At 46.1% G+C, this 24,594-nt stretch overlaps 1 protein-coding gene and 1 long non-coding RNA gene across 5 annotated transcripts in view; one reads left to right on the plus strand and one right to left on the minus strand.

Annotated features, from left to right (window-relative positions):
• Positions 1-7,693, minus strand: part of BLACAT1 (BLACAT1 overlapping LEMD1 locus) — a 79,473-nt gene extending 71,780 nt beyond the window's left edge. For 3 of the 4 annotated variants that reach the window (XM_083617206.1, XM_083617205.1, XM_083617203.1), the window contains exon 1: positions 7,372-7,693. The gene's annotated coding sequence lies outside the window, so the exon portion shown is untranslated. The remainder of the gene's footprint in view (positions 1-7,371) is intronic. The other variant, XM_083617208.1, reaches the window with a different exon arrangement.
• Positions 1-24,594, plus strand: part of LOC310764063 — a 436,509-nt gene that overhangs the window by 214,666 nt on the left and 197,249 nt on the right. The gene's annotated exons all lie outside the window — the stretch shown is intronic.

Here is a 24,594-nt window from a genome sequence, read left to right on the forward strand (position 1 = left end):
GCTCACTGCTGATTGCATTTCTCCGTCCCTGGAATGGGTTCAGAGATAAACAAAAACTCTGGACCAGCTTCAAAAGTAGCAGAAGGTGTGGGAGGCAGGAAGCACCTAATGCGGAGAGGGGGGCCTGAGAGTTTGCAAAGGCAGCTGGATGGCAGCAAGCTTGAAGCTTTGAGTGGGACTTCTGCCTCGAATGACTCCAGAGTCTATCTGCTCATCAATCTAGAACGCTCTTGCAGTGTGATGCCAGCATTTCAGGCACCTCAGGAACGGGGATGCTGTAAACCAGGGGTTGGCAAACTAAGGCCCAGGGGCCAGATGTGGCCCAAACACCTTCTAAATCCGGCCCACGGACAGTCTGGGAATCTGAGTGTTTTTACATGAGTAGAATGTGTCCTTTTATTTAAAATGCATCTCTGGGTTATTTGTGGGGCATAGGAATTCATTCATTTTCCCCCCCAAATATAGTCCGGCCCCCCCACAAGGTCTGAGGGGCAGTGGACCGGCCCACAGCTGAAAAAGTTTGCTGACCCTTGCTGTAAACCCTGGATGAAACTTCACCACATCTCTACTTTGCATCCCTCACTCAGCAATTAGGTCATTTTAGATACATATATACATTTATACGGGGGGCGTGGGTGGCGCTGTGGGTTAAACCACAGAGCCTAGGACTTGCCGATCAGAAGGTTGGCGGTTCGAATCCCCGTTACGGGGTGAGCTCCCGTTGCTTGGTCCCTGCTCCTGCCAACATAGCAGTTCAAAAGCACGTCAAAGTGCAAGTAGATAAATAGGTACCGGTCCAGCGGGAAGGTAAACAGTGTTTCCGTGCGCTGCTCTGGTTCGCCAGAAGCGGCTTAGTCATGCTGGCCACATGACCCAGAAGCTGTACGCCGGCTCCCTCAGCCAATAAAGCGAGATGAGCACAGCAACCCCAGAGTCGGTCATGACTGGACCTAATGGTCAGGGATACCTTTACCTTATACATTTACACACACACACACACACACACACATCACACATCCAAGCAAACAAGAGGCAGCTCAAGGACACATTCTACGCAGGCAAAGGCCATTGAGGAAGGTGCAAAGCAAGGCCTGGGAAGGGTGTGACCTTGGAAGAGTCCCTGTTCTTGAACCCCAGAGTCATGGCTTCTGAGCACTGCATCTGCTGCGGAGCCTGTACCATTGCCTGCCCGGATAAATATATCTTTCTTACTAACAAGTAACAGCCTCTGTTTGCATGTTTCAAGCAGGAGCCAGGACACCACCGGAGTTGGGTTAGGAAACAGTAACCTGCCTGTTTCAGAATTTGTTGTAGTCTTTGTTTAAGAAAACTGTGCTTGGGATGTGGCTCAGCTGTTTCAAAGCTTCAGGTTGCAACCCTGACCTTCACTCTCAAGCCCTGTCCACATCAGCTCAGAAGGTAAGGGCAGCCCGACTGATGAGTTCTCACCCAGATTGCTGCAGATGTTCACTTGAAAGATAAATAGCACTGCTGAGGCACTCAGTTGCAGGAGGGGAAATTGTTCTTGACTGTTCAGGTGTTCTCTTTTGCTTTATGTGTTGAAATAAATGCATGACTGCTGTTATACATTCCTCTGTATGAGCAGCGGAAGGGCTCTCAAGGTTTCTCCCTCACTCGGGCAAACAAGAAAAAACAAGAAAAAAATTAGCAAGATCTCTTCCAGGGCATGAGGCTTCAATAAACCCTTTGCCACTAATTAAAATAAATACACTGAGCTGTATCCAGCAAAGTTGCCCCATTAGTGCAAGGACTTCTGCCTGCACAAGGGGACTTCCTCTCCTTCGCTTCTCCCTGTCTGTTCTGCGGGTTCTCCAACCCTCTCTGGAGCACATGGGGGCACATGGGGGCAGGGGTGCCAACTTGAATAAAATATTGGGGGGTCCAGGTAAGTCCTTCCATGCGTAATTGATCACAAGATGTGGCGTGCACACACCATTTGAATAGCAATGCCCACCAACTGGGGGGGGCAGCCAGGCCCTCAAATATTTTGTGGGGGAGCAAAGGGACCTTGGCCCCTAGGAGCTGGCTCCTATGCACGGGGGGCAGAAGGAAAGGAAGTCCAGTTGAGCAGATGGAAATCATTGTACAAACAGGATGACTTTGCTGGATACAATCCATATTTTTAAAAGCCCCTGAAATTAACATGAGTTGACCCACCCACCCCAAAACTAGATTTGTGTTTTTCTAGCAACTTCTATAAATAGGCAAGAGTGGTTAGTTTCCTGACAATATAGAATCTACATTAGATATTATCAGCACAGTTGATATTATGGGACTGCCTTGACCTTACCGACAGGAGAAAGGGTGTCTGGTATGTTACACATGCTTGAGAAGGGGAAAGTATGGCTGTGTAGAATCTAGTTCAGTAGAATGTGAGCCTAAGTCAGTGCACAAAGGCTTGCATCCAAAGAGCAACAAGGAAAGCATCATGCTTTAGCCATGACATGCAGGGATTGCTTGCATTCACTATACTACACTTTTTAGAAAATGGTAGCAAAAGCTGACAGCAGCCCTTTGCACCCCCGTCTAGACAAGGCCTAGCAGGAATTTTTGGCATGGCTTACAACAAGGAGTAATTAGGCACTTGTCTGCTCGTTCCTTGTCTTGACAGACTGTTGAGAGCAATGCGCAGTCCCGCCATTGACTGCTGGAGCCTCCGAGGCCCTCGCATCATCCTCTCCCAAAGGAGCAGCAGCACAGCTTTCCTCCTCCTCTGTTTATTTTTTAAATTGAAAAGGGGAAGGAGACAAATGCATGGCCGTCTGGCAAAATGTCAGCAAGTGATTCAGAGAGAAGGCAAGATGAAGGCAAGGAGAGGGAGCCAGCCCACACAGGAGACTTGCTTCTGATTTCCAAATGTCAGCATGTCCTTTAATTAAATGCTGATTAACGAGGGACAGTCTCCCTCACGCCAGAACGGGGTGGCTGCTGGTGCTGGTGGTGTCACACTGTGCTGAAAAGGTTCCCTTCCTGTCACATACCCCAGGAGAAAAGTATCTGGTGCTTTAGGTGCAGGACCAGGAGGTTTGGGGAGAGGAAAACAGATACTCTGGGGACCAACAATCTGGCAGTTAGAGGACAAGTCATTGGGGAGCTCCTGAAGAGCCAGGAGGCCTCCTCTGGGAAACCAAAGGGCATTCATTTCTACTCATTATACAGTGGATGCTCAGGTTGTGAACATGATCCATGTGGGATGCACGTTCGCAACCCACAGTGTTCGCAACCCACGTCTGTGCATGCGCGGGTTGTGATTCGGTGCTTCTGAACATGTGCAAAGCGCGATTTAGCGCTTCTGCACATGTGTGACTGCCGAAACCCGGAAGTAACCCATTCCTGTACTTCCAGGTTTCGGCAGTCCACAACCCAAAAAAACACAACCTGAAGCGGACACAACATGCGGTATGACTGTATAGTTTTAGGAAGCATCTTAAGTTCTTTCTTGAATAACATCAATAGTCTTAGCAGCATCGTCAAGTAGGGCAGGGATGAGGAACCATTTTCCACACAAGGGAAATTCCCTTCCATGGCAGCTGAGGCCAGAGGCAAAGGTGAATACAGCGATATGAACAAACAGTATCTTTGTACAGTAGCCTGATTTCTACCCACATTCCTTTCTGACCTTCCTTCAGGCAAGCGAGGACCATCAGAGTTCAAGGACGCATTCCAGTTAAGTTCAAAAGAGGGTATGAAGCAAGGCTGGTGTAGGGAGTGGCCTGGGAGCCAGACAGAGAGGTTCCCTGGCCCCTTGAGGTAGGGAAAGGCAGCCCACCTCAATTGGTGGTGTTGGGGGTACTAATGAAGGAAGCAAACTGTCTGCTTGCACTGCAATGCGTGTCTACACAAGAAGGAAACTCCACCAAATTCTGTGGGACTTCCTGTCAGGTATAAGCAACCAGGCATGCCTCTAGTCAGTAGAGGGCAAGATTGAGACTAACACTTTGCACCCTTGGAAAGGAGAGCGTGTAGACAGGTGAGCAGACCCCTTGCCACTCTGAGCCAGAGTTCATTATTGTAACGGCGTAAGAAAGAGCTCAGTTGAACCAAAAATCCTGTTTTCCACAGTGATCGACCAGACACTTCTGGGAAGCCCACAAAAAGGCATTCATCCTCTCCTGCGGTTGCTCCACAGCAGCAGGCATATGAAGGAAAGTTTCATATATCCCAACTGGGAGAAAGATGGGATACACACACACACACACACACACATACTCTATGCCACCTTAGCGAGTAGTCCACAGTTGATTTTCCTCCATTAATGTATGTGCTTGTATATTATATTTCCTTTAAATCTATCTAAGCAAGTGGTCACCACCACATCCTGTGGCAATGAATTCCACATATTAACAGTGGTGCACCACACAAATAAATACTGGCTTTTGTCACTCCTCAAACTAATTCAGATACATTTCATTGGCTAAATCCAGGTTTTCTCCACCCAATCTTTCCACACTTATTTGTATCCCGCCTTTCCTTCAAGGAGCTTTCCCCTTGGCTCTATTTCACCCTCACAACAAACCTGTGAGGTAGGTCAGGCTGAGAGACTGTGACTGGCCCAAGCAAGGCCTTTATGTTGGGCAGGGCTCCTTTTGAAGATTGCAAATGTCCTTAAGATGTCAGCAAGGCAGAAAGGTGAGTCACAAACTGGGGCTCCCAGCTGTCAGGCTCTGTTATCTTCTTCTGCACCCCCAGTGTCCCCCCAGTGTCCTGTTACTACTACTAAGAGTGTGGGAAGCAGCAAGAGAGCAAAAAGTGGACATCTTCCCACATGCTCTGGTGCTGACAAATCATCATCATCATCATCACACACACCCTCCTCTATTAATTTTGTAATATGTGATTCCATAAATGAGGTGCATTTAAAGTCCTACCTTGTGCTATCAATAGCAGTCTGCTTGAGCCTTCAGTCAGCTGACCCTAAGCGCCAATCCCTGCCTACCAGGCGCTAGGATGAATCCCTGCCATCTGGAGGAACAAACACCAGAAGCAGACCTCCTGCAGACTGAAGTCTTGTCAAGGCAGAACTCGGCATTCTCTGCGAGCACCAGCTGAGTAGGTGTGTGAGAGTAGGAATGTGTGAGACCTGTTTCTATTTCCATGGGATTTTCCATTTGTCCACCCACAGGCTCGAACATCTCTGGGAGCTTTAACAGGATGCTTTTATGAATTGCCAAAGTACATTGGAAGCACATGAAAATGTGCATCGGAATGAGCAACTGAACACAGGTGCTTTCTGGCTTACTCCATTGCTTTTCAAGGTACCTATATGCCAGTGTACCTTTTATGTCTTGTCTGAGAGCCCCTGCAGATGTCCTTTTCACTGAGCATTCATCATGATTCATACTCATGATGTGGGGCGACTAGATGCGATCACACTTTAAATACCATTTGTGCCTGCAAAACTTTTGGCACTGTCATACTGCTTTGTGTGCAATCGGGACATATCTGTAGCCTCCTACTAAAATCCTGTAACTTTTCATACAGCAAATGTTCTAGGTTTTTGTTTTTGTTAAAAAAAATAGTCCACTTTTGCTGCGCTGTAGTGCAAGAGTGCCCCTCCAGATGGCAATAATGTGCGGGCACTGGCCATGTTCACCCCATACATTCAAAATGCTACGAAACCACTTTAAACAGCCATGGTTTTTTCCAAAGAATTCTGGGAGCTGTGGTTTCTTAAGGGCACTGAGGAGGCCCTTATCCCCCTCACAGAGCTACAATTTCTGGAGTTCCTTGTGAAGAGGGGTTGATTGTTAAACCACTGTGAGAACTGGAATCTGTGAGGGGTCTCCTAAGAACTCTCAGCACCCTTAACAAACTACACCTCCCATAATTCTTTGGGTGAAGCCAAGCATTTTAAGGTGGCATCATGGTGCTTTAAATGTATGGTGTGGATGTGGCAATTGAAGAAGTGTTGCAGAACTAAGAATGCAGAATGACCTCTAGTATAACTCCAAAGTGGAGTCCAGTATAACTCCATCACCAATGTACTATTATTCCATCGATGACATGTTCCAGAATTCACCTGCAAAAAACACCGGTCCAGAGGGTCCCTGAATGTGCCTTCCACAATGATTCATTCCAGCACAGTCCTAGGTGTGTTTACTCAGAAGATAGTTTCGTGGGGTGTGACTAAGAAAGTGTTATAGAATTTCAACAATAAAGCCCCAACTAGTTTCTGCAAGAATGTGCAAATGCAACTTCTGATATATCAGTTTAGACGCGGTGGTTGTTTGAGATAGCTATCTGCATCACCAGAATGACAATATCTATGTCAGAGATCAAAATCTGTCCAATTACCACACCACCCGATAAGTGTAAAAGTCACTGTCACACACATACTGCAGCAATCTTGAGCTGAGTGAGCATACACATTGAATCAAGAACCACATCTCCCGTTTAAAACTCCTTTTTTAAAAAAAATAACCAAGGGAGTTAGCTCTCTGTGCTTTGAGAGTTGCCGTTTGTAAATGCATCATGTGACCATCATGTGACAATAACATTAAGGGATCACTTCAGTGTCTTCCTCTGACCCTGAAGCAGGATATGGCATCAACATGAGCAGTGATTTCTTGCCATATGGCAGTGCCTTATTCTGCTCTGTTGCTGAACTTCATCCCTCTGCCCTTTCCGTTGCTTCTTGCTGCAGTTTTGAAGAAACTGCATATGTGGCCTCATAAACTAGCATCCCTTACCCATTTTAGAAGGGGCTAGGAGAATTTATGCTGTGTCCCACAGACTGACAGAGAGAAGACACCATTCTAGAAGAAAACATAGGAAGCTGGTGCCTGTGTTTGGCAGGGAGGAGGAGGATTTGAAACAGCTTATTCAACATGGGTCCCTGGGCTGATTTTATAAGAGGCTGCATTGCAAATCTCCCTCACAATAGAAACTTTGCTGCAATCCTACGTCTGAAGAAAGACTTGCTTGTCCATGGACACACACATACCTCCACTGGGACATATGCTCTTCATTTTTTACTATGGAGATCTCAGTGCAAAGCATTAAATCCAGAACCTACACACATGGACACCCCTGGACATCACATAACCTTCATGCCATGCAGAAGCCAACATTCACCCAGAACTAACAGCCTTAACAGGTACCCACCCACTGTACCCTGAAGTATCTACTCAGCCTCTGCACCGAGCATTGCCGGGAACATTAAGAAATGCACAAATCAGCTGAGCGTTGTAAGCTGTGGAGTGAGGGGACAAGATGAATAATTTTTAGATGAAGCTGGATTTTTTTCCTTGTTTTTAAAAATGAAAACAATAATACTAATAATCCTGGCGCTTAGCTTGCACCCCCAAGGCAATTGCTTTGCATTTTTTGCCTGTGGAAGAAACCACGTACCTCTCAGCAGCAATCCCTGTCAGGGGCCATTTCATCTAACTGTCAGCAGGGTCTTCCTTTCCACTCACACTGAGCATCATCATCATCATGTTCCTCTCTGAGCAAGGAGGGTAGTTCAAAGCAGTAACTTAAGGCTCTGAGAGCAGGACTGGATGGGTGGACTTGGCTGCACAGCCATTGGCTCAGCTCCTCGGCAGCTGTGCTAGTACGTTAGGTTGTACATGCCATCCCTCGCCTCAGTTCCCCTTATTCCTGTGTCACTGTCCTGCTCCCTTTGGTGCTGGGAGGAGGAGGAGGAGGAGGAGGAGGAGGAATTAAAAGACTGACTTCTTCCCCGGGCGAAAAAGCGAGTGTGGAAAGGCAGCGCGTGTCAAGTCTGCCCTCAAGCGGCTCTGCTTGGAAATGGTACCCGGAGATGTCCAGCTCTCCTCAACGATACGGCTAGTTTCTCTGTGGAGAATGCCAGCTCCTTCCATATGCATGGGTCTTGTTTCAGCATATGGCACCAGAGTTTTAATTTCCGGGGCTTGATGCTTCCCATGGCAAACAGCAGCTTTTCATGCTGCTCTTTATTAGGCCTGGTGCTAATTCTCTGCTAAATTTGTATTTGCCAAATGTCCCTGTTTACTTCTCAGCTTTCTGCCCTTCATGTCCATGTCTAGTTATTAAGAGCATTCCTGCTGCCGTAGCTTCCAGTAGCTTCCAAGGATGGCACAACTGGATCAGCTCAAGTTGGTCCTCATTGTGTTCTTCAAACCTTCAACATGCATTGTGCAAAGGGTGAACTTGCCATTGTCTTTTCCTGTTGATTCAAAGGGACACAAGCTATTGATAAGGATTTGGAAGCAAATGTTCACGTGTCAACATTATTATACTCCAGAACTGAAGTAGTGTTGTTGTTGTTGTTCAAAAAATGCAACCTGAAATTGCTTTTTCAACAATCAAGCACAAACTTTTCAGTTGTGAAATAAAATACATATTATATTTAGGATAATAAATGGAATCAAAAGAACAGAGTGCAATTTAAATAGAAAGCACCTTCCACCACCAGGGACATGGGTGGCACTGTGGGTTAAACCACAGAGCCTAAGACTTACCAATCAGAAGGTCGGCGGTTCGAATCCCCACCATGGGGTGAGCTCCCGTTGCTCGGTCCCTGCTCCTGCCAACCTAGCAGTTTAAAAGCAAGTCAAAGTGCAAGTAGATAAATAGGTACTGCTCTGGTGGGAAGGTAAATGGCGTTTCCGTGCGCTGCTCTGGTTCGCCAGAAGCAGCTTAGTCATGCCGGCCACATGACCTGGAAGCTGTACGCCGGCTCCCTCGGCCAATAAAGCGAGATGAGCGCAGCAACGCCAGAGTCAGCCACAACTGGACCTAATGGTCAGGGGTCCCTTTTTACCCCCCCCCCCACCAGCAGCAGGACAGGAGCAATAGCCAGGTCAACTGCAAAGTAGGTAAAACTTTTGCTACCATCTTCCTGCTTTGTTTTGCTACTGCTCCAACCTGAAGGGGAAAGAAAGATGTCAGACCACCCCTGGAGGACACTTGGACCCACCCACCACTGATTTGTAACAGCTGGCCTTGACACCAGGCTTCAGGGAGGGCTGGGGAGGTTAAAAGGGGAAAGTTGTTGGTTCAATGTAAATGATTTTTGGACCGGGGGAGGTTGAGGTTTTGTTTATTTTTGTTTATTTGCTAATTAGGGGTGAGAGTATTGCTTTGTTTGTTATTTTTATTTAAGTGTTAATTAGTGGGTCACAGTATTGCTTTGTGTATTATTTGAATAAGTTTTTAATGAATGTTATGTTATATGAAATACTAGTGTATTATATGACTCCCCCCTCCCACTTCCCCCCCCCATGGTATTATGTATTGCATATCTATTTTTTGTTTTTTGCTGTGTGTTGCTTGGAGACCTTTGGATGACAAGTGACTAATAAGTCCAATAAGATCACACACAAAAATATGTATTCGGCTCTTTGCGCCAGTAGCAAAGTCATTATTCAGGAAAGAAAACTGAGTGGAGTCCAGAGCAGTGTGAACAGAGTACCACTCTGAGACATGGCTTCACTTTTTTGCTCCCCTCCCCTCTGCAAACTCCTGTACACTCCCAAAATCTACTGTGGAGGCTCTCCTAACCCCCTGAAACCAATTTGAGATTGCTGCAGGGGGCAAAGCAAGGAGGAAAGGAAAAGAAAGTCCCGCTGTGTGAGTAGAAGTCTGTTCCTCTCTCACACAACAGCACTGGATACAACTCACAAGCCCTCAGGACTGGAGGGTTTTCACTGCTTTGTTATTGACACAGTAATAGTGAATTTATGCTGGACTGTCTACACATCATTCTGCTATTTTAGTCATTCTGTGATGCTTCCTCAAGGGTACCACATTAGCGCCATCTAGAGGGATGCTCTTGCCCTGTAGCACAACAAAGGTGGGGCATATGTGATATGAAAAGTTACAGGATTTCAGTAGGAAGCTACAGAGCATCCACAGACTGGTAACAAAGCACTATATTAGCCCTGAAACTTTTGCAGGTGCCAACAGTATTGAAACTGGGTTTGCTTCTAACCACCCCAATATCATCATGAGCACAAATAACCATGAATGCACAATAAAAAGGATGTCTGGGTGACCCCCTGTTATTTGTTGCAATTTTTCTTTCGCTTATCATGAGGTGCTAACATCATTGTGTGTGTTGGCAGGCCATAAGACCAACAACAGCTCAATTCTATTTTTTCAAGCTCTTTTCAATGTCACAAGTCCCATCAAAGTTCTGCCTCCTGGTGGCACATGTGGTATTATGGGTAATACAGGATTTGGGCCAAACCAATAATCTGTCTTACCATGTACAATCTCCTGGTATCTATGTGGGTGCTTGGCGAGGCTCCCCAGTAATCAGTGCTACTGTGCCTCAAATGTGAATATGGTTTGGTCATCCTTGTGGCTTCTGGCACCAGACCCACTGGCAGACTAACTCCATGTTACAAAGAAGTCTGCAAACGAGACATGAAGGGTTGCAACACCCACCACTTGCAGATGACCGTTGTGCCTGAAGACAGACAGTCAGGTTGTGTATCCACACAGTGGCCAGAGAAGGAATGACAACTGGGAGGAGTGCAGACAGAAGAAATGCCATGATGCAGCAGCAGCACAACTGGACGCCTTCATCTGCCCCAGCTGCAACAAAACATGTCTCTCCCATATTGGTCTCTACAGCTACAGCAGGCGCTGTAATTCTCCAATGGTTTGACTTCACCCCCAAAGGTGCACTCCTCCATGGTCTCCCGGGACAGACAGATGCCAGCAATATTAACCAGCCTTTGGACAAATTCTCAGGAGAAGCATCCATGAATGGAAGCAACCAACGGATTCAAAATGCAAGAAATGAGATTCTAACTAAACATTAGGAAGAGCTTTCTGATGGGAAGAGCTATTCGGCAGTGCAATGGATAGCCTCGGAAGGTGCTGGACTCTCATCCATTGCAGGTTTTCTAAACAGGGTTGGTAGCAGGTTGTGTGGAGCTGCAGCAGTGCTTAATTGTCCTCCTGGTGGCTGCATTGGTGCTGCTTACCAGGAGGAAGGGGGTGGAGCAAAGTGGGAAGGGAGTTAGTACCAGTGGAGTCAATCCAGCACTCCTGCCAGTGGATTTGCTCCTGCTGCACCTCCCACTTTCCCTCCCAGGAAGCAGCAGTGACTCAGCTGTTGGGAATTCAGATAAGCACAGCCAGCCACCCCACCATGCCAACTACTGCCAGCAAGCAGGATGGCAACAGTTTTTTGGATGACAGCAGTTTTTCATCAGCTAGCACGCTCTACTTGGAATGTAGATTAGCAAAAGCGGAGATAAAAGGGCAAGACCTGCAGCTAGAGAGTTCAGTTTCAGCATTATCAGAAGACTGAACTCTTCTGCGCCCATAAATAATAGGCCTTTTCAAAATTCATTTTTTACTGCAGTCCCTGGTGAGGCTTTCTATGATTTTTTTATCAATATGCATGAGAAGTACGTGCCAAGGATGTATGTGCTGTTTGTTTAGCATCTCATTTTCTGGACTCAAAATATCACCTCCTCTGGGACTTGCTCCAGAATGCAGGTTTAGCAGCAGGTCCTCTGCTGTTACTTGCCATGCCACCTAATTGCTTAGATGCCTGCTAGGAATTTGTTTCACAGCAGGTGCTTGAGACTAACCGCCAATGGGGAACAGCAACCTAAAATAGTAGCATCAACTATGAAGGTCTTTCTAATAGCAGTGACTGATGTACATCGGTTCTTGTTGGGTGGAAGGCAGGGAAGCCAACAGTAGGGGGAGCCAGAGTCAAAGACAGGCAAAACCAACAAGTTTTGTCCCATCCTCCACCCTGCTGCACTTTACAAGGCCAACACCGGCACTAAGGAGGAGGAAGGTGAGAGTCAATGCCATCCTCTGGACTGATAGCAAGTAAGAAGGCATCAGGTGGGAGCCCTTCAGGTCTTGGGCTCCTAATCCCTTCAGCCAGCATAGCCAGTGCCCAGAGATGATGGGAACTACATTGCAACAATTAGCTTTAGCTCTTTGACAAGTTGGGATGTGGGTGGCGCTGTGGGTTAAACCACAGAGCCTAAGACTTGCCGATCAGAAGGTTGGCGGTTCGAATCCACGTCAAAGTGCAAGTATATAAATAGGTACCACTCTGGCGGGGAGGTAAACGGCGTTTCCGTGTGCTGCTCTGGTTCGCCAGAAGTGGCTTAGTCATGCTGGCCACATGACCCGGAAGCTGTACGCTGGCTCCCTTGGCCTATAGAGCGAGATGAGCGCCGCAACCCCAGAGTCGGCCACGACTGGACCTAAAGGACCTAACTGGACCTTTACGTTTACCTTTACAGGTTGGGAACAGTTTACCTACGAGATCGCCTTACCATTTCAATCTGAGGAACTGAGTTACAGGTGCCACCACAATCCCTGTTCCACATTTGTAAGATTAGTTTAGCATGGCAGCACTTAAACTTTGGAACTCTCTGCCTGTTGATATCAGGCAGGGGCTTTCACTGTACTCTTTTTGGCACCTGCTAAAAAACATTTTTGCGCAGACAAACCTACCCAGATATTTAGAATACTGATGTGTGTCAGTCAACATATTATACATTTTAGAAACCAAACTCTTCACTTCAGAAATGTGCTTAATTCTGTGAACAATTCAAAACCTTCTTTGGAGCATGTGCGGCCTTCTGAATCTTTGGTTGTTGTTGTTTAGTCGTGTCCGACTCTTCATGACCCCATGGACCAGAGCACGCCAGGCACTCCTGTCTTCCACTGCCTCCCGCAGTTTGGTCAAATTCATGCTGGTAGCTTCGAGAACACTGTCCAACCATCTCGTCCTCTGTCATCCCCTTCTCCTTGTGAATCTTTGGTAGTGAACCTAAAATGCCACACGGTGGCAGCATTTCCATACATTAAGTGTCCTGTTGCCTGTTCCGATACTCAGCTAAGGGCCCTTCAAGGCATTTTCCAATAAATCATGTGAATTGGATTATGTGAAGAGGGCAATTAACAGCTCAGTCCTAGGCATACTTATCTATGAGTTGGCAGGTAAATGTACATTGAATTAGAGTCCATTGAGCATAGTGGGGCTTAATATGCATAGCATCACAGTCTACAATGCACTGTCCAGGTAGGTTGAAGGTGAGAGACGAGCTCTAGGCAAGCAGTCATTATAAGGAGAAAAGCAACCTTACCTAGCTGGTTTTCTGCAGTTGGGCAACACTTCTTTGGAGCAAATGAAAATATTGTAATGGCTGCTGGCCAGCTATTCATTGTGTCTCGCAGATTTCTGCTTAATGACCCAGGAATAATGGCTGGGAGATGTTGCCTGAAAGGGAGGTAATGGTTAGGAAAGAGTTGAGAACTCTTTTGAGGGTGAGTTTTCAGAGCTTTGAAAAAGGTGACGCACCTTTTTCCCTGGCCCCCTTCCTCAAGCTGGTGCCCTCTGGCCTATAACTCCCATCATTTCTGACCTTTGGCCACATTGATGGCAGTTGGAGTCCAACAACATCTGGAGGGCGCTGATGAGGTTAGCATTGTATGCAAAGGAACAAGGAGAGTGAGAACACCAGAGCTTTCCAAACTTTTCATGCTGGTGACACATTTTTAAGGCATGCATCATTTTATGACACAATAATTCAGTTTTACTAGCAAACTGGAGGTTAAACCAACCCCTTTCCAACCCCAGGAGGAGAACAGGGAATGTTTGAGTGACACACCTACACACTACAGCCGACGTATTAATGTGTTGCGACACACAGTTTGGAAAGCTCTGGTGTACACCCTAGATGAAATATAAGGGTGGCTGGTTTGATTTTTTATTTGCTGCAGAGTTGATTGACGTTCCTGACATATAGCCAGTGTTATTGATTCATCCTCTATACTGCTTTGAAGTATAGTGTCTGGATCAAGGGAAGTAATAGTCTTGGGACTCAAATAGTCTCGGGAGCTGCAAACAAAACATTTTAAAAGTGTTGTAAAGTGCAGTATACAAGTGTGACACTAGATGGCAACACTGTGCCACGCAAAATTCAATGTATTTTTCAAAACTTTTTTTAAAAAAGCATTTTCACAGTGTTTCTTATATCTGTGTAGATTCCACCTTGCTCTATTCTGCCTTGGTCAGACCACGCCTGGAATACTGTTTCCAGTCCTTGGAGATATAATTTAAGAAGAATACAGTGGTACCTCGGGTTAAGTACTTAATTCGTTCCGGAGGTCCGTTCTTAACCTGAAACTGTTCTTAACCTGAAGCACCACTTTAGCTAATGGGGCCTCCCACTGCTGCCGCGCTGCCGGAGCCCGATTTCTGTTCTTATCCTGAAGCAAAGTTCTTAACCTGAAGCACTATTTCTGGGTTAGCGGAGCCTGTAACCTGAAGCGTATGTAACCCGAGGTACCACTGTATTGACAAGCTGGAACATGTGCAGAGGAGGGTGACCAAGACGATTAAGGGTCTGGAAACCTTATGAGGAACAGCTGTCTTTTATAGGTAATTTTAATGTTTTAATTGTTATTTTTCTAATACCTCACAATCAAGAGGTATTTAAATTGTGTTAATTAATTAATTAAAATAAACTTAAGTTATTTGTCTGTTAATTGCAAGTGGTTCTACTCACGACTAGCACTTAATATCACCCACTATTTCTTTGTCCTCAAGCTTGGAATCTACCCATCCATACTTCTGCAGCACAAACATCAGAAAACAAACAAATACTGAACATTAAAGGATGGTGAATTGTGTCCCATCCATATGGAAATGCTTGTTTCCTGAATAAATTTGTTCCCTATATAAACTTTGTCATCCAGCATTATTCCTGAACCAGTGTTGAAGGGGTTTTCACCACTTCTTCAAATGCAACCTGAGCCTTCCTGTATCTGAGCCCCTTATCACAATGGCACTGTCTAATTACATACATGAGATTCTAATATGTAATTTCCCATTCCTGGAGCAACAGCCGAGTTTAGGCCTTATATGAACGAACCTATTGTTCACTTCAAAGGATTCTGGAGGAGATGGTTTCCCCATACAGGTGTGGTGTTGCCTCTGCCTTCAAAGGAATTCTCCCTTATTAAAGGGAAAAAGGAGTCCTGTCTGATACACAGGCTTCTCAGATTAGCTCCATGAACATCTTTTTAAAGTAATTCTTACTATCACAATAGATATACCTACAAAAAAACACAACAGCCATAAAATATAGGGAACTGTGAGGTGTTTCCAGGTGGGAGTTCAGTGTGGAATAAGGGCTGCTCATCCACACAAAGGTTTTTTCAGAGTCTGCAGACATCTTCCTCATCAAAATTCCAACCTGTGTCTTTATTGTTGTTGTTGTTGTTTACAGTTCATGCAAATTTGGAAATGTGGAAATCCAGTGAGTAGAAAAAATAACCTGTTACGCATTTGCAGTCTCTGTTAGTGTGAAAACCTGTTTGGTGCATTTGGGGTGGGTGGCTGCTGTGCTATGTCAATGGACAGACCCCAAGGCTGTTTGCACATTGCCTGGGCAAAACCATGCCATTTTGCTCCTGGACGCTCAAGTAATACAAGTGTGCCTATTTCCACTGACTACTGTGTGCTGAAAAGTGATGCAGGTGGCGCTGTGGGTTAAACCACAGAGCCTAGGACTTGCCAATCAGAAGGTCGGCGGTTTGAATCCCCGCAACGGGGTGAGCTTGGTCCCTGCTCTCTGCCAACCTAGCAGTTTGAAAGCACGTCAAAGTGCAAGTAGATAAATAGGTACCGTCCCATAAATGGCGTTTCCGTGCACTGCTCTGGTTTGCCAGAAGCGGCTTAGTCATGCTGGCCACATGACCCGGAAGCTGTACACCAGCTCCCTCGGCCAATAAAGCGAGATGAGTGCCGCAACCCCAGAGTTGGTCACGACTGGACCTAATGGTCGGGGGTCCCTTTACCTTTACCTATCGTGTGCTGAAGTCATGTTTGAATGTTAAGAACCCAGTTAGGAAGAGCTTCTTGTCCCAAGATCTCCCTGCGCCACATGTGAGAGATTGCTTTGGAGACTAATGCAATACATTCTTTTTATCATAAAAACAACAACAAGGTTTTGCACAACACCTTTCTCTCACTCTTGGGCAAGGCGAAGTCAGGTAAATATTGCTGTTGAGCATGACCTCAGTATTAAAAGCCGTTATTCAAGAAACCCAGATGGAAATTGCCCTCCCTTTTCAAAAAGCAGAAGCTTCTAGGAACATAGGAAGCTCCTTCATACTAAGTCAAACCATTTGTCCATCTAGTACTGTCTACACTGACTGGCAGCTCCACAATTTCTGGCAGGAGTTTCTCCCAGCCCTACCTGGAGATTGAACAAGGGTTGAACAAGGGATTGTCTGCTTGCAAGTCAGATTCTCTACTATCAAGCTAGGGTATTCTTCCCCTGTTTTTGCCTCTTGTGAAATAGGACAGCTAAGGCTGGTAACATTTGCCCTTGAACTCTTCTGTCCTTCCTGGGATTTTTTTCTCCCTAAAGAAAAGGTGCACAGGTCTCTGCATACCTGCCAGAGAAAAAGGGAAGGGCCAAAAAGCCACCTCTGGACTTTATAAACTTCAGATTAACTTCAAGTATTTTTGTACAGTGCAGCTCCCCTTGTCTTTAAAACACGTGCACAGAATTTATACCCCAGTTTTTTTATCTCAGGAGCTCACAGTGCCATGCATAGTTCATGGAATAACAGAATTGTTGATTACATGCTCTAATGGCCATTACTAATGACAAATGAGAGGTAATTCCTTCGATTTCTGCTCCTGTGTAATTAATTCTTCTGTGATTAAGAATTTAAAAGTTAACCAATTTCCCTATAAATAACCAAGAATTGCTTTGGGAAAAGAGAAAAATACTGCATGTGCAGGACTGTGATACATTAGCTTGGAGGAGAACGGCTGGGGTGTAACAGCTGATGCACTTTCCTTTTCCTTTTTTAGTGACAAATAGGCCCCATACTTTAAAAAACCATTGGTTCATGCAGCCTTTGCCAAGCTGGTGCCCTCCATCAGGGGCTGATGGGAGTTTTAGTCCCAAATTTCTGGAAGGCACTAGCTTGGCAAAGGCTGCCTTCATGATACAATCTCCACCCACCCCCAAAAAACCTGATGGGCGCTGTCCAACAAAGTACAGTGGTACCTTGGGTTATATACACTTCAGGTTACAGACTCCACTAACCCAGAAATAGTGCTTCAGTTTAAGAACTTTGCTTCAGGATGAGAACAGAAATCATGCTCCAGCGGCGCAGCAGCAGCAGAGGCCCCATTAGCTAAAGTGGTGCTTCAGGTTATGAGCAGTTTCAGGTTAAGAACGGACCTCCAGAACGAATTAAGTACTTAACCCGAGGTACCACTTTAGTTCCATTAGTGCAAGGACTTCTGGCTGAACAGGGGAACTTCCTCTCCCTCTCCTCTCCCTTAAATCTAAATCTGCTCTGTTGGGAGCGTGGGGGCACACAGGAAGAGGGAAGACCTTTTGTTGCTCACGTTTTTCCTCATGTGATCTTTGCTTCTTTGAGAAACAAGGATAGCCAAACTTTATATAAGCAAAGGCAAATGGTAACAATCTCTGAAACACTGTTTTTGTTTCCTTTGTAGAGGTGGAGCAAAGTCTCCTTTTCTGCAAGAGCATGATTTATAAAGAGCCGGGGTGAAGTGCGGAAGACTCCACTTTCCCTCAGAACACTTAATCACATGGAATTATATGTGTAATAAAATAATAAGTGTGTGCAGCTGGAAGAGAATGAATCACTGCTGGTGGCAGACTTAGCTTGGGACTATATGTAAGACTAGGAGATCTTGCTGTTATTAGTTTCTAAAATAAGATGCTCCAGCTCAAACCTGCCTGGAAGCCATACTTTCCAATGGCCAGCACCCTCACTTTTCTGCCAGATGTGTGGGGTGCAACAATAAAGGAAAAGAACTCTTAATGTACTCAGAGGTGCTCTTTTTCTTATTACTGGAACTGTAACAAGGTGTTGAACACGGGTTCTGGTACTAAATCTGGGAAACCACTGTTAAAATTAACCTGAGAGGGAAGATTTGCTGGAAAATATAGCATGAATACCTCTCAGTTGCCCTTTCCCATCGAAATTATTTTGTTTAAGGCATTTTGAGCTTACGTTTTCATCCTGTGGTCCAAGGTCACAGTCAGTCCAATACCTTGGATTATTGGAGCAATACCTTGGCTTCTCACTGAATATCCAGAATGAGGTGGAGAGCTCTCTGATATAGAAGGGTGTGTAGGTGCATGAAATATGCATCATTTATTTTACAGCCAATGCAGGACTTAATAACTACATACATATATGTTCCTATGGCTACATATATAGAAGCCACAAGAGAAGATAGGTAACACACTAGTTACCTATCTCAGCAGTCCTCAGCAGACTCACAACATTTGGAAGTCCAGGAACTGTCCTGCATGTCACAACCATCTACAGTTGTACCTTGGAAGTCAAATGGAATCCATTCTGGAAGTCTGTTCGACTTCCAAAATGTTCGGAAACCAAAACACGGCTTCTGATTGGCTGCAAGAAGATCCTGCAGCCAATCGGAAGCCATGGAAGCCCCATCAGACATTCAGGTTCCAAAAGAACGTTTGAAAAACTGGAACACTCACTTCTGGGTTTCGATCATTCGGGAGCCAACGTGTTTGAGATCCAAGGTAAGACTGTATTAATGATTGTGTCCCTCAGTGGTAATATCTAAGGATTTGTTGTCTTATTAAAAGGGAAGCAAACCTTTAGGCCAGGGGCAGGAAACCTTTTTCAGCCTAGGGGCTGTATTTCCTTCTGGACAACCTTCCAAGAGATGCACACTGGTGGCAGGAGGACCAGAGGCAAATGTAAATACAGTGGTACCTTGGGTTACATATGCTTCAGGTTACATACACTTCAGGTTACAGACTCCGCTAACCCAGAAATAGTGCTTCAGGTTAAGAACTTTGCTTCAGGATGAGAACAGAAATTGTGCTCCGGTGGCACGGTGGCAGCGGGAGGCCCCATTAGCTAAAGTGGTGCTTCAGGTTAAGAACAGTTTCAGGTTAAGTATGGACCTCCGGAACGAATTAAGTACTTAACCCGAGGTACCACTGTAGGGCAATAACTATGAATTTTGCCTTTGTACTGTAGGCTGGTATCTTCACACTCAACACACCATTCTGCTTCTTCCATGCAGGCAGGCAAGAGGCATTATCGGCCAGGCAAAAATACACAAGGAGGATGCAAAACAGGTCTGGTGTGGGATGTGGCCAGGGGGGTGTGTGGCTTGGAGAGAGTTCCAAGGACCAGACAGAGATGCCCAGAAGACCACATTTGGCCCTGGATTTGAGCTTCCACATCTCCTTTCTCAGCTTGTGAAAACCGTCTGATCTATTTGTGCTTAAAAATGTGCTTCCACAGACCTGAAAGAGGAAGCAATACAACTTGGCAAGCAGCCATAGTGCCTCAAAACACTAGGCAAGATCAGAATACAGCTACAAGCTCGCTCGCTCTCTCTCTCTCTCTCTCTCTCTCTCTCTCTCTCTCTCTCTCTCTCTCTGTGTGTGTGTGTGTGTGTGTGTGTGCATGTTAGCAACAACAGAAAGTTACAGAAATCACTCAGCAGCTTCTCAACCTCAAAGCAAAACAGCCTCTTTGGATGACCAAAGATTTGCAGCTTAGGGTCAAACTACATGCTACATAAAAGCAGGTGTAATTTAACTCCTGCATCCTTTCATTTTACGTATGTAGGGAAGGAGAACAACTTTCACAAAGGGGCCATTTGGAGAAATGGTGAGGGGAATCATCTGAGCCCCCCCCTCCACCCCCTTCATTATGAAGGTAGCCTCATTCAAAGGAACCTCCATAAACTCTGAAGTTATTTGGATAGTGAAACATCCAAACGAATCTATGCATTTTGTAAATACATGCTCATCTTATTTGAAATCACTGGTGACCTAAGTGGCTAATGTCATGCACATCCATTCCCCCTGCCGGTTATTTTCAATAGAGCAAACTCCTGGCAGGCAGTAGCTCTGCTTGAAGAACCTAAAACATTTAACAGCATTTGCAAGTAACTATGGGCTCCCAAAATGGTGCAGGGAGATGGGAAGGATGAAGCTAATATTTCCCACTCCTAAAATCGGGGAGCGGTATAATTATGCTCAAGCGTGCATCTTTGCATAATGAAGCTTGGCTGAGAAGAGAACGGATGGGCTTTATTTCCTGAGTTGGGCCCTGTGCTGCTTCAGAGTGTAAATGCAATGGGAACTGCAACACGCCGTGGAAAGCGGGCGGTCGCTTTTCGGAATCCCTCGCGATTGCTCCTCTCGCAGCTAAGCATGTTTGTGAACAAGCACGTTTGGTGGAGCAGAGAAAAAACATGTCCTTGAGCATCTGTAGCCCACCTCGCTGGGACTCCTCCAGGAATGATTGCAGCTGGGGGACAGCAAGGCCGTTCTGCTGGAGCAGAAGCTACAGATGGGGAGAAGACTGATTGCCCTTGAACAGGGAACAGGAGGTGCCTTTGCTACCTGCAGACTAGATTAGACATGCAGAGAATAATGTGTCTAGGATACACAGTGCTGCTGTGAAATAAAGGGTTCATTATTTCTCTATAGCGTAGTGCTAAATCCTCAGGGCTATAGAGCTGCTTGTATTTATTTCACTGCTGTGTGCTTGCATGCTTAGTAACTAGAATGCTGACCCTGGAGAAGGTCACCAGTACCTTATTCTGGGTGCGGGGAGTGGATCACAGCAGAAGCCAATGCCATGAATAAAGGGAAAATACAAAACATGGACATTGATGTGACTAACAGGATGATAGCAGGGCCAGGCCAGCTCTCTTCCCACGATCAAGGTCCATAGTACCCAAGAATGGCCAAGTCATTTTGGCACCAGAGGCTGAAAATCCCACACACACCTCTCCCTAAGCATAAAAATGTAGTAATAAAGCAATTCAAACTCTGACCAGGCAGGGTGTGACACAGTAGCACAGCCACTGCCAGATCTGCAGCCCTGACATTCACACTGGCTGGGGGGAAAGGCAAGTGAAAAGCCTGCTCCGGGCTACACCATGCTGGAGCTGGCACAGGAAGTGGGTCAGGATCTGGCCCAATGGTGTTGTGGGGCCAGATTGAGATCCAGTGAATTCCAGGCTGGCTCAGCCCCTCCTCATTCCCAGAATGCCTCATGTAGTCCTTCCCAATGGTGATAATTCTCCCCTTCCACACTTTCAGCCAGTGGAACAAGGAGGTCCATGCTGCCAGAGTGTCACTGTTGTCAATTGGTGGGGACAGGCCATTGGAGCTGTTGTAGGCTGGGTGTAGGGAGACCTCCACCCCATTCACACACACCCTGTGCGGCAGATGGGGGGATTGTGCCCTAAAAGTTGTTGCCTTCCCAGGATGCCCCAAATCAGCTGCCACCAGTGGTCGCTTCACTCTGCCTAATGGTTTGGTTAGACCTGAGGAAAAGTATCCAGCTCAAAATACATAGACTGATGTTTCCTAAACATTCTGGAAGAGCTGAGCTTGCTGGATCAAAGCAAAGTTCTTTGTGTGAGTTTTCCCCAGTACTGATGGAAGGCTTCTTTCAATAGAAGAGGGAAGGAGCCAATTTCACCAGTTTTCCTCACCCGCAACCAGAGGCGGAGCTAACTACTCCAGCACCCAGAGCGGAGCACATGCTGTGCACCTGGGGGTGTGGCCAGGGGGCAAGATGCGCAGGGGGGTGGAGAGAGCCGCCCATGGCGGGCTGCTTCCTGGGCGCGGGGGGGGGGGACACACCACTTTGCCAGCAGCCTTCCCTCTTCCTTTTGACAGCTCGGGGGAGGCTTCTCTCTCCCAGGAAGCAGCCTGGGAGCAGGGGGCAATGGTGTGCCAGCCGCCTGCGACTCCCAAGCCTCCCCCGAGTTGTCAAAGCGAAGGAGGAAGGAGGGAAGGATGCCGGCAAGGTGGCACAGCTCTGCCTCTTCCCCCGACGGCTTGGGGTAGCCTTGGGAGTCCCAGGTGGGTGGCGCGCTGAATGTCACCCCCCTCAGTGATGACACCCAGGTCATACTGCCACCACTGCCCCCTTCCTCCGCCCCTGCCCCCAACACCACCTGCCATGCTGTTATGAAGGGTCCCACAACAACACAAAGTAGATTTGGGGAGTGCTCTGACCAGGGCAGAGAGAGATGGAGGAAAGCAAGGAACTAAATATTTCATCATCACTCTCCCTTGCATAAGGCCAGAACATCACACCTGAATGCATCAGACTTGTCTTCTGGAACTACTTTTTTCTCACCTGAAGGAGCTTTGGATTAGAGGGAAAGCAATAATGATGGATTGAGTATTGTTTTCTTCACATTTTGACTGAAAGGCTATTTGGGCCTCACAAACATACTCTAGGAAAAGAAGCCCCAGAGCCTAATGAAAATGTCCTCTTCTTAAGACCCAGCCACAGAGATACATAGTTGGCTTCTTCTTATTATTGTCTGCATTAAGGATTAAAGGCTCCTTTTGGTTTTCTAAGGAAACACAGCAGACAAACATGTTTCCAGTTCCAGAGTTTGTTCACACCTAATGTCTGGACTTGCCTAATCCACCACAGGCTTGGTAAATCCACAGGAACTCAAGGGCTAGGCCATAACATCAGGAAATGCAGCTGATGGCAGCTGCTGACATTGCTAATTTGGAGCTGCAGTCTATGTTGACCTTAGGCTGATCTAGGCTGTGGTGGAAAAATACATGCTGAGCTCTTTCTATATTGTCTTCAGGGCCAGCTCAATACATTTTGCTGCCTGAGGTGGACAAGATGGTACACCTCCACATTTCAAGCAGGCAAGCAGCCTCGACAGGCAGCTGAATCTTCCTTCAGTATTGGGGATGGGATAGTGTCCTCTGCAACACCTGAGGCAGCAGGCTAGTTTAGGGAGTCAAGGGCATGCTGTTTAGCAGACATAGGTGTATTTACAAACAGAGAGCAATGGGCCTTAGGAGAAATGATCAGGAGCTGCTGCCACACCCCAGCATATGCTGCCTGAGTCAGGTGCCTCATTTTGCCTAATGGCAGGGCCGGCCTTGGTTGTCTTGCAATACAAGCCTTTATTCTCTCTAAAAAGCACGTTTCTGAAGCAGATATAAACTGCAGGTATTCTGCATGGATTGGATGGTGACATAATATTATGGAAACTAAGGAATTCATATTATTTCTCTGCAGATACAAGCTTTAAGTGATAATCAGTGTGATCACTTATCAGTGCTGTAACTGAGGGGTAAGCTGTTTGGACACCAAGTGATAAAAATCCCTGGGATCCTAAATAACAACTGCCTCCCCCTCCCTTTTACTGTACTGTTCCTGCTTGTCTCATTTTCTCGTTCTTGCAATAGCTGTAGTTTGCATAAAATTGCAGCCCACAACAGCCTCCTGCCATGCAGACAGACCATGCTGAGAACCCAGAGAATCCATGCAGAGAATTCACACTTTCTATACCAGATTTAATTGAAGCAGACCCTTTCTTCCAGTTTGTATCCAAAGCAAGCACACAGTTTGCCTCTCAGTTTAAAAACTCACATTGAAATCAGCAGCACAAGGACAACGCAATATGTAAAAAAAAAAAAATAATCATAATAATCATAAAGGAGTCTGAAAAATCCTGGAATGAAGAGGCAGAAATAGCAGCAGTATTACAGGTTGGAACATGTATTTACGATCATGCAAGAAGCAACGATACTGCAGAATAATTCTAATGTGGGTTGGACATCAGCTGTGTTTATAGTGATTTTGTGTGTGTGTGTGTGTGTGTGTGTGAGAGAGAGAGAGAGAGAGAGAGAGAGAGAGAGAGAGAGAGAGAGAGAGAGACTTTTATCAATCTGTGCTTCCTAGTCTCTCTCTTTGAAAACTTAGCATGGGGTAACTGGGGGGGGGGTAACTGGGTAGGCATCCTGAGTAAGACAGATTCCATGGCTAGGCAAAATCTTACCATTAACCCCAGGGTCCAATCTTTCTTGTTAGGTGGGCTGAGAGTGTGGATTTGAGAGGTATGTGTTGAATGTAACTTGTTCTCACTTAGTGCCAAACTTTGCAATCATAGAATTGTAAAGTTGGAAGGGACCCCAAGGGTCATCTATTCCAACTCCCTGCAATGCAGAAATCTCAACTAAAGCATCAATGACAGACGACCATCCAACCTCTGCTTAGAAACCTCAGTCTGTTCCACTGTTGAACAGCTCTTACTGTCAACAAGTTATTCCTGAAGTTTAGTCAAAATCTCCTTTCTTGAATCCATTTGTTCAGCTCCTACTCTCCTACTTTTTTCCATCTGCCATGTGACAACCCTTTAGATATTTGAAGATGGCTGTCATATCTCCTCTCAGTCTCCTCTTTACCAGGCTAAATATACCCAACTCTCTCAACCATTCCTCATAATGCTTAGTTTCCAGATAATCTTTGTCTCCCTCCTCTGCTTATGTTCCAGCTTGTCAATATGTTTCTTAAACTGTGGTGCCCAGAATTGGACACAGGCAGATATGGGCTGACCAAGGCAGAATAGAGTGGGACTATTACTTCCCTTGATCTGGGCTCTATGCTTCTGTTGATGCAGCCTAGAATAGCATCAACATCTTTTTTTGCTGCTGCATCACACTGTTGACTCGTGTCAAGCTTGTGGTCTACTAAGACACCTAGATCCTTTTCACACATACTACTGGTTTTTCCTGCCTAAGTGCTGAACCTCACATT

The sequence above is a fragment of the Podarcis filfolensis genome, assembly GCF_964270895.1.
Source record: "Podarcis filfolensis genome assembly, chromosome: 6".
In the NCBI taxonomy this organism is placed as follows: domain Eukaryota; kingdom Metazoa; phylum Chordata; class Lepidosauria; order Squamata; family Lacertidae; genus Podarcis; species Podarcis filfolensis.